Source organism: Mycena indigotica (assembly GCF_014461135.1).
Source record: "Mycena indigotica strain 171206Taipei chromosome Unknown Mind.scaff0001, whole genome shotgun sequence".
NCBI classification, from domain to species: Eukaryota; Fungi; Basidiomycota; class Agaricomycetes; order Agaricales; family Mycenaceae; genus Mycena; species Mycena indigotica.
The window spans coordinates 871839-880281 of NW_023503000.1; positions in this window are offsets into that span (position 1 = coordinate 871839).

Here is an 8443-nt window from a genome sequence, read left to right on the forward strand (position 1 = left end):
ATTCGAAAGGCTGAAGAATGCTGGTTTGCTTGGTTTCAGAGTAAGCCGCATCACTGGCAGTCCTGCTCGCCATATTTTGGTCGACTCGAAATGGGCCGACCGCCGTACTAGTAGGGACGGTATTCTCGAGCTTGCAATGAACTGCCGAACTGGTTGGGATCCTCCCATACATCGTGTAGGTCTCGCATATGCTGTATGGCCGGGCGTCAGTTCATTGAGCATTATATCAAGGAAGGTTAAACCCTGTTGAAATCCAGAATATCTGAGAATCCGGCTTGGCAGCGTTTACACTTCGCGTGCATGATTGAGTCATTCCAGTGCCTCTGTAGATCCGCGGAAGAGAGAAGCTGAACAGAGCATGTTGTGCAGAAAAAGTCCTGGTGTTCTTCTTTGCAATGCTGTTCTTGTTGAGCTTGAGTTGGAACAGAAATGCGATGCAGACTTGCTTTTGTATGAGTTTGCGGCGTGTTGAAACCTCTCGCACATATTGGGCAGCTCGGATGAAGAGGAGAATCTCGATAATGCGTCTCCAAGTCCTCTAAGTAAACTTCTTGCCCGCAATTGCATTTTTCTTGGCGATGCGCCGTTTGGAAATGCTGATGATGTTTAAGTAAACTGGGAATTCAGAACAGGCGGTGGTCTGGTGAGCTCACTGCCTCAACCATGGCCATGTTAGAGAAACCCTTGTTGCAACGTTGACAGTTGGGGTGAGATGACTTTCCACGGTAGTGGTCCTCTAGCGCAAGTTGTGTTTTGAAAATCACTCTTGGTTTGCAGGTGTCGCAGCTGTAATGACAATTCGCCGTATGCTTTTTACATGTCAGTACGCATGACCATGATACAGGCTGTGAAGTGAAATTTACGGCGGATAGGTCCTGATGTCTCATGGGCTCGGAATCGAAGGGGCAAGCTGGGCACTTCGTCAATGTGCTTTGAATAGACTGCTTGGGGGGACTGCGAATCAAATTATAACTGAGAATACGAGAAACATACTCTGTGTGTACTCATCCAGGGAAGGCACGAGAAGGTAGTCGGACTGTGACAGACGGGTCGTCGTTGCCTTTTATACCCTGAATCACTCATTACATAACTTGAACGAACAAATCTATCCCTATACAGTATGTACTAAAGTGCAAGGTTCCAAAACGTACCTACTAGATTCGCTCTACTAAGGCTAGATATGATACAGTGCCGCGAATCTTTCTCGTTGTAGGACGGCGAGGTAAATTAATACCTCGCCATTCATCATGATATGCCAGTCACGGTGGTAGATAAGTAGCTCGAACAAAGCTTGCTGGCAACCAATAGAGCGATGTCTGTTTCACCGTCAGAGGAGAAAGTGCCGCGTTGAGACAGGGATGATTTAAACGGAGCGTTTTGACATCGACGCCACAGACTCGGAGACGTTGGCTCAATCGAGTTATATATTTTGTCGAGGATGGGCTTACACCAGCGTGATACTGGTATGTTGACGACGAATTTGCACTTGCAGGGGTCTGACAACTCGTATGAGACAGAACACTCGTTCCACTAACGCAATACGATTTTGCAGCTTCCTAGGGCATCATCATACGGGGTAACACTTTTGAACGCAGAACATCGCACCAGATTGAAGGAGATAATTTTTCCCGCGGCATTTCCCATCACTAAGAGATAGTACTGTAGTGGCGAAGCGATGAGTAAGAAAATAAGACAAGATCGAGCGTAGTCCTACCTCGAGTGTTCTAGCTCTAGTTACTAGTACTGAAAGAAGGGCGAACCACTATTTACCTACCAGATGAGCCATAGCCGTTCTTCCAATAGAAGGATATTGAGAGTAGCCAACATCGAAAGACAAGGCAGTCCTATTTCGAGCCATCTGCAAAAAATTCATATGTAGAACGTCCTTTACACTCCTTAAGAAGAGAGAGAGAGCGCCTTTAATCGAGTTGTCCCGCGCATCAAACACCTAGCTATTTTCTGAGCAGAGTCCGCTGTCTGGTGGGTCGTTCAATAGACAACCGTTTGCTCTTGCGCCACTGGCCGCTGCTGCCAGTGCAACAGGGACGCTTCATTGAGCAGGAAGAATCCCAAGTTGAAAGCATTGGCGGCAAGAAAGTCGGGTATCCGTTCTGAGTAGTAAGCTCCTAGCGAGGCACAGTGTCGAAAAGCTGCGTTCTTGGTGGCTCTCGGTGACTCTGACGCACGCACGTGCAGCTACCCGATTTGGGGTCTGATTTCGGGTGGGCGGCCCGACCAGTAGGCTTTAAGAGACTCGGCCGATACTAGTACGTGGCTGATGGCCGCTTCTTTCCAGCACAGTACATGAACGCGTCCATCATGGACGACTGAGACAGCATCCCATTGCCTTCAGCCGACGGTGCATGTATAGCTCCTCTGCTAGATGTACGGCTTCGTGTTACCTGTTGGTAATACTTGGCGGCGCTGGCCTCGGGCGCGGCCTGTCGGCGGAAGGCTTTCGAGTTTTTTTTTTTTGTTCCGAGGCTCGAGACAAGGCTGATCAAATCAAAGGAACGCCAAAACGGATTCCAATAATGTAAGCCATTGTTGCCTAGTCCTCAAGTAGTTTGTTATGTGTGACGTCGTCACGCGTCACAGCTTCTCACAACTCGACCAACTTCAACTTGAAACCACTGCGCTTTGGCATCAGAGATAGCTCGAGTGAGCGACTCGATGTCTTTAGCTTTGTACTGGAAGAATGGCTGTGGCTCATCCGGCCACTGGTAGTGGTTCACCTTACCCTTCTTCCAATCCAAGGGTGAATGGCGATGGTTTGTTGGCGTGTGAGTATCTTCACACTATTTTGTAACACCCTTTCCTTGTCAATACCCTCCTACTTTGTCAGAAAACTCAGTCGTACTTGGGCTCCCCAAGCGCGACCCACCCTTGTCACTGGACCTCTTTCAAAGCCAACGCCGTCTCTCGTGTCCTTGTGTTGCTGTGGATCATCCGGCCCCTGGCAGTGGTCCGTACACTCGCTGTAGCACCAGGTCAACGTTGCTGACAGAAGGAAAAAAGTCTTTCAGCCGGACCATCCGTCGCTATTAGCCAATAAACTTAGCCAACAAACCGTGGATCTCAAACGTTGACTATATCACCCAGCTCAAAACCTGCAGCTACCTGCTCAAAATCTGAAACCACGACGCTTCTGGCAGACGGCGATTCTGGCGGCAGAGATAGCTTGAGTGAGCCACTCGATGTCCTTGGCTTTGTGGTTCATCCTCCCCTTCTTCCAGCGCAAGCTGAATAGCAATGCATCGTTCGCCTGTGAGTCTCTCCGCAATTCTGGAATAATCCTTATATGTAAACGTCCCACCAGTGTCAGCTTCCTCAGTGTTGTCAACTCTCGATATTCTTGCATAGTGGTTCACCCAACCCTTTTTTCCAGTACAAGGTGAATAGGAATAGTCGTTTGGCTTGTCAGTGCCTCTCTACCGTCTCTGAAGAATTGTCTCTAATTATTCTTTGAATAGTGTCAGAAAGGTGGCGACCCTCGATGGTGTCTTCCGACCTTGCTCGTATCTTGCCATAATCATCATGTGAACTAATCTCATGTTTTTCCTTCTGCCTACGCGTCTGGGCCGCGCGATAAAGTCGTTAGGACGCCACCAGGCAGTGTGTCGTCGTCGATCAAACTTTCCTATCGCCCAAGTTCGCCTCTATGTACCCCGCGGCCTACCTACCTACCTTAAAGGCGTTTATCCGTGAGTGACTCCGTTTTGGGAAGCCACCCAATCCGACCAGTGATCTTAATTACAGCAGAATAAATTGCATGACTGAAAGTTTTAGCCAATTCTTCTCTGATACTTAGGACGAAACGTGAAACGCGCTGTCAGATTGCGACTTCCCGTTTTGAGACTTCCTTGTCTGAAACTCGCGTCATCACGACCCAGTATCTCTAATTAAATACACCTTTCTTTCAGAATAGGAATAGTCGTCTGGTTTGTGAGTACCTCTCTGCCGTCTCCTAAGAATTGCCCCCAATTATTGTTTGACTAGGTTCAGAGAAGTCGAGGACCCTCCTCTGACCCTGCTTGTCGCCGATGCTATCTTGCCATAATAAGATCTCGTTTGCATACGCGTCTTGGCGGGTCGACAAGGCCGTGGCATGACGCCACCAGGCACACGATGAGCGGTCGTCCATCAAACTTTCTTATCGTTCACCTCTGCTCACTCCAATCGCCACCGACTCAAAAGATAATCGGGACGCACTGAATTTCGCCTGTAATCGAGGTGGCCGTATATCCTGCCTCTTCCCGAGGCTGTCTTCCAATTACTTTGCCTGTCATGGTACCCTCGACGTCGTTGCAACTTCAGTCTCCGACTCCGCTAGGTTCAAGGCTGCTTGTGGCATACATATTCCATCTAACAAGTTTCAGATGCCCGCAGCGCTGTCGTTCGCTGCCTATTCAACTCCTGGCCAGACATACTCCTCCGTGTTTTTCACATTCTGCTCCAACCCGAGTCCATCACTCACGGACGCGCAAACATGAAATCTACCATTCGACTCGTGTGCCGTTTCTGGACAATCACCCTCGAATCACATTCTCCATTCTGGTCCTCGATCTTCCTTATCCCTGCAATGCCAGCCACCCATATCGATCTCGCTTTTCGTCGGGCCAGACGTAGCTTCAAATACGTGGAACTGCGCCTCCTTACCGCAATCCACGCCGATGCTATCATCGCGGCCAACGCTCAAGACAACGACGCCATGAATACTGAAGCTGCACCAATATACGATCTCAACTCCTTCCTCGATCACACTGCTGGCCTTTTGGCCGCACATTCGTCAACTGTTCGGCGTCTTTCTGTGCAAAATGGGGAATACGCTGTCTGGAATATGTTGGTTGCGAAACTTCTGGCAGTTGATACGGAGTTGCAATTCCCTGCACTCCAATATTTCCCCGCTACCATAGTCCGAGAAGTCGCATACCCACAAGACCCCAACTCTGCACCACGAATGTTTCCGGGATTGAACCCCAACCTACAGCACATTCGTCTGCAAGCAATGCCTGTTTCCTTTTTCTCTCCCTCCACGTTGGTCTCTTTGGCGTTGGAGAATCTTGATGTTGTCTATGGGGCAGCCGATTGAGAGGCTCTTTCGCCTTTGTTGTTTGGGCGTGCCTTACTATACTCTCGATTGGAGATGCTCATGAGCCTCTTATCGCCACATCATTCCGCTTCCTTGCCTCAATTGCATGTCATCTTGTTCCTATGCAGCATCACTCGATCGCATGCCTGCCGCTCTGTGGTTTCGCCCCTCAACTGCAGATGCTTTCCCTTTGTCTCGCAGAACACCATGCTGTCCATAGCTTTGTCTCACAGACAATGTGGACTAGATGTGTGCGACTGAGATACATGAATGACCCCGCTACTGATTCAGTACTGGGTAAGCCCGACACAACGTTCCATACATTAAATTCCCAGCGATGCCCGTTGACAGCAACTCGTTCTCCACTCAAACTTTCTTGTTTTTCTTGTAAGTATGTGCTAGTCCACGATGTTGGCCAACCTATTTTCACACATTGTCTATATATATATATCTTTCGAGCACGCTTCGGGCCTTCAGCCCGTTGACCGTCAACTTGCTTTCTCTTTTTTTTTATTTTGATTGACTTTTTGCCTGATACCTTCTGTCTGAAACACAGAAGACACAAGCATGTGCATCTTGGCCTCCCAAATTCAGCTTTTGCGCTGAACCATCAAGCTTTCCTCGCTGCATTGGCTCTTGAAGAAATATCGGACAACAGAGCAAGTTGCCAGTGATACGGCGCTGTTGTTATAATTTACTGCGAGCATGACTTGCGACGTCCCAGAACACGGACCGGCCGCTTAGCTGGCTACCGCTGACCGACCGGGCCAAATTTGAAAGGGTTTCCCGGATAAACTAGCCTTCAACCCGTGTTCTAGCACGTGCCCGGCCCTCCAGGGTAAGTAAGACTATAATTTCTCGAGCCTGCTAAAAAAAATCACACAGCAGCTACTAGTCCAATGTGCCAGAGACTATCAGACACGCATCAAGGGTTTCGAAGAGCAGTGGCATTCACATTGTTGGTAACATCCGAGTCAATCGCTATCAGCCACCAAGTCACGCCTTTATTGCGAACTCTGGTCGGGGTTTCCTCTACTCGGGCTATATGGCTTTCAAACCTCGATATGCCTCCGACAAACGCGCCGGGGAACATTTCTGTCTCCCATGTCGGCGTTCTTTCACCACAACAGGCCACCTTACTCGTCACAGAAAGACCCACACCGGCGAAAGAAACTATGCGTGCCCGTTTCCCGGATGCGCAACGAGGTGTGCAAGGATGGACAATCTGCAACAGCAGTGGGTCACTTTTTCTTTGACGCTCTGCGGGCAGTGGTGTGTAGTCAACTCCGAATGGGCGTTCACAACTTGAACACTCGGAACGGGTTTACTTTCCTCGTTTCAATGATGTCCCGTGTCGAGCTTCATGCATTCGATCGATGCATATGTCCTGAGACTCTCTTTTCTGTCCTTGTTATTTTCCTAGTACGTGCCAGTAGCTGACTGATTTGGAAAGTTATCGGATTCATCTTCCGTCCGGGTCTCGTGGAAGAACCTGCGCACGAAAGTCGCTCGCAAGGGCTTTGAAACAGAAGCTTCGATCCGAGTCATCGACACTACAAACACCAATTTCACCCAGGCCTCCGAGTCTACATCTTTCCATGCCCCAAAACTCCCGCGATTCTGATTCATTGATCAAGCCCCGCAGTGATTATTCGACGCCTCTGCCTGAAGACGAATTCACACTATATACCAGTGCACGCCCCTCAACAACACGATTCTCTCGCTTCCGTGGCTCCAGACATGGGCGACTTGCCTGCCAGTGCGACTTGTGATCATTCGGTCGTAGACCAACTTGAACGAGGCGGCCGGGCAGAGAGTTTCTTGCGTGCTATAGGGCTTGCTGAATTCCCTGCTTTGTTGGTAGATGAGCACCTGCCCGTGAACATGCATGAAATTCAATTGCCACCCAACTGGATCCTAAACGACGACTCAAGCTCCACGAATGCATTAGAGCAAGGCAGCACGATATCCAATAAACCCCTCACCCTCGGCCCTCCTTCGTCTGCAACTACTAGTAGGAGCTGCAGCTCAAGTCTCTGTCTACCCCCTGCTTCACTGGGATGGTATGATCCATTGCCGCCAGTGTGGGTAATTGCACCGCCAGACACCTTGACATCACAACTGGGAGTAACTGTTTCAACATCCTCGACATCCTCCACAGCTCAAGTCCGACCGAGTCCACCGCCCCTGAAAGCCACGACGAACGGATGGCAGTCCAGAATGACGCCAGCCCTTCAAGTTATCCCAGCTTCATCTACTTCAAGTTCTGCCAACTACAGTCTATTTGGTGCTTCCGAGTCCCCTCCTAAACTTGAACTTGGCTATCCTATGCCATCAACCCCAGACGCACTGGCAAGCGAGTCCCGCCTGCGACATGATTGGAACGGCCCCACCATATACCCGAATGATCAAAATGACGAAAGCGATTCAGGGCCAGAACGCGAGAATGGCGGTACGGAGGACATTGGGCCCCTCGCAGATGTGTATGCAAATATGTCGTCCTTCTCAATTGGCATAGAAATGGCGGCATCCTTGTGGACTCCGATGAGTCACACTCAGAGTATGTTGTCTTGAAGCACTATGGATATGGAGAATTCGTGAATCCGCAGAGCATATCGTTGAGGATGACAACTGAACTTCTGAAGTGCCCCTAGCCCCGGAAGCTCCGCCGAAACCGAACTGATCGGTACCACCGCCGCCGGTTTAGTCTCGTTCCCAGCCGTTCACAGAGCGGCGGGCGAGCTTCGCTCGTGGCGGCTCCTGCGGAGCCGGAACAAAAAGTTTGACGTTGCCGGGGCAGAAAGGATGGAAATCATGATGGGCAAAGCCGCTCTGTAACGTCTGGTGTATTTCAATCAGGAAACATGCGATGGGTCCTTATCTCCGCTATCTACATCTTCACCTGACCGTTACAGCGTGTGACCCAACAACTCGTCGCGGCTTGACGAGCATCTTCGGAATGCCGTCAAAGCCGCCAGCATTCTTCAAGACGCCCGCTCTGCAGCTGCCAAATCATCAGGCTACAATTCAGCAAGCAACCGCGCTCGTATTCGGAACGAGATTGCTCGGCGCGCCAATGGCGTTGCAGCGCGGGACTGGCAGGTGGATGTAGGAGAGGCCATGATTCTCGGGCTGGATTGTACCGTCATTGCGAGCACTGGGGCTGGGAAGAGCCTCCCGTTTGTCATGCCCGTTCTGGCAGACAACGGGAAGCTAGTGGTCATTATCTCGCCATTAAACGCGCTGGAGGAGGACCTGGTATGTGTGTAAATTCTTCCTTCTTGTCTCTTGCTTATGCCGCAGGTGTCTCGCTACCAACAAATGGATTTGGCGGCTGTAGCTGTTAATGGG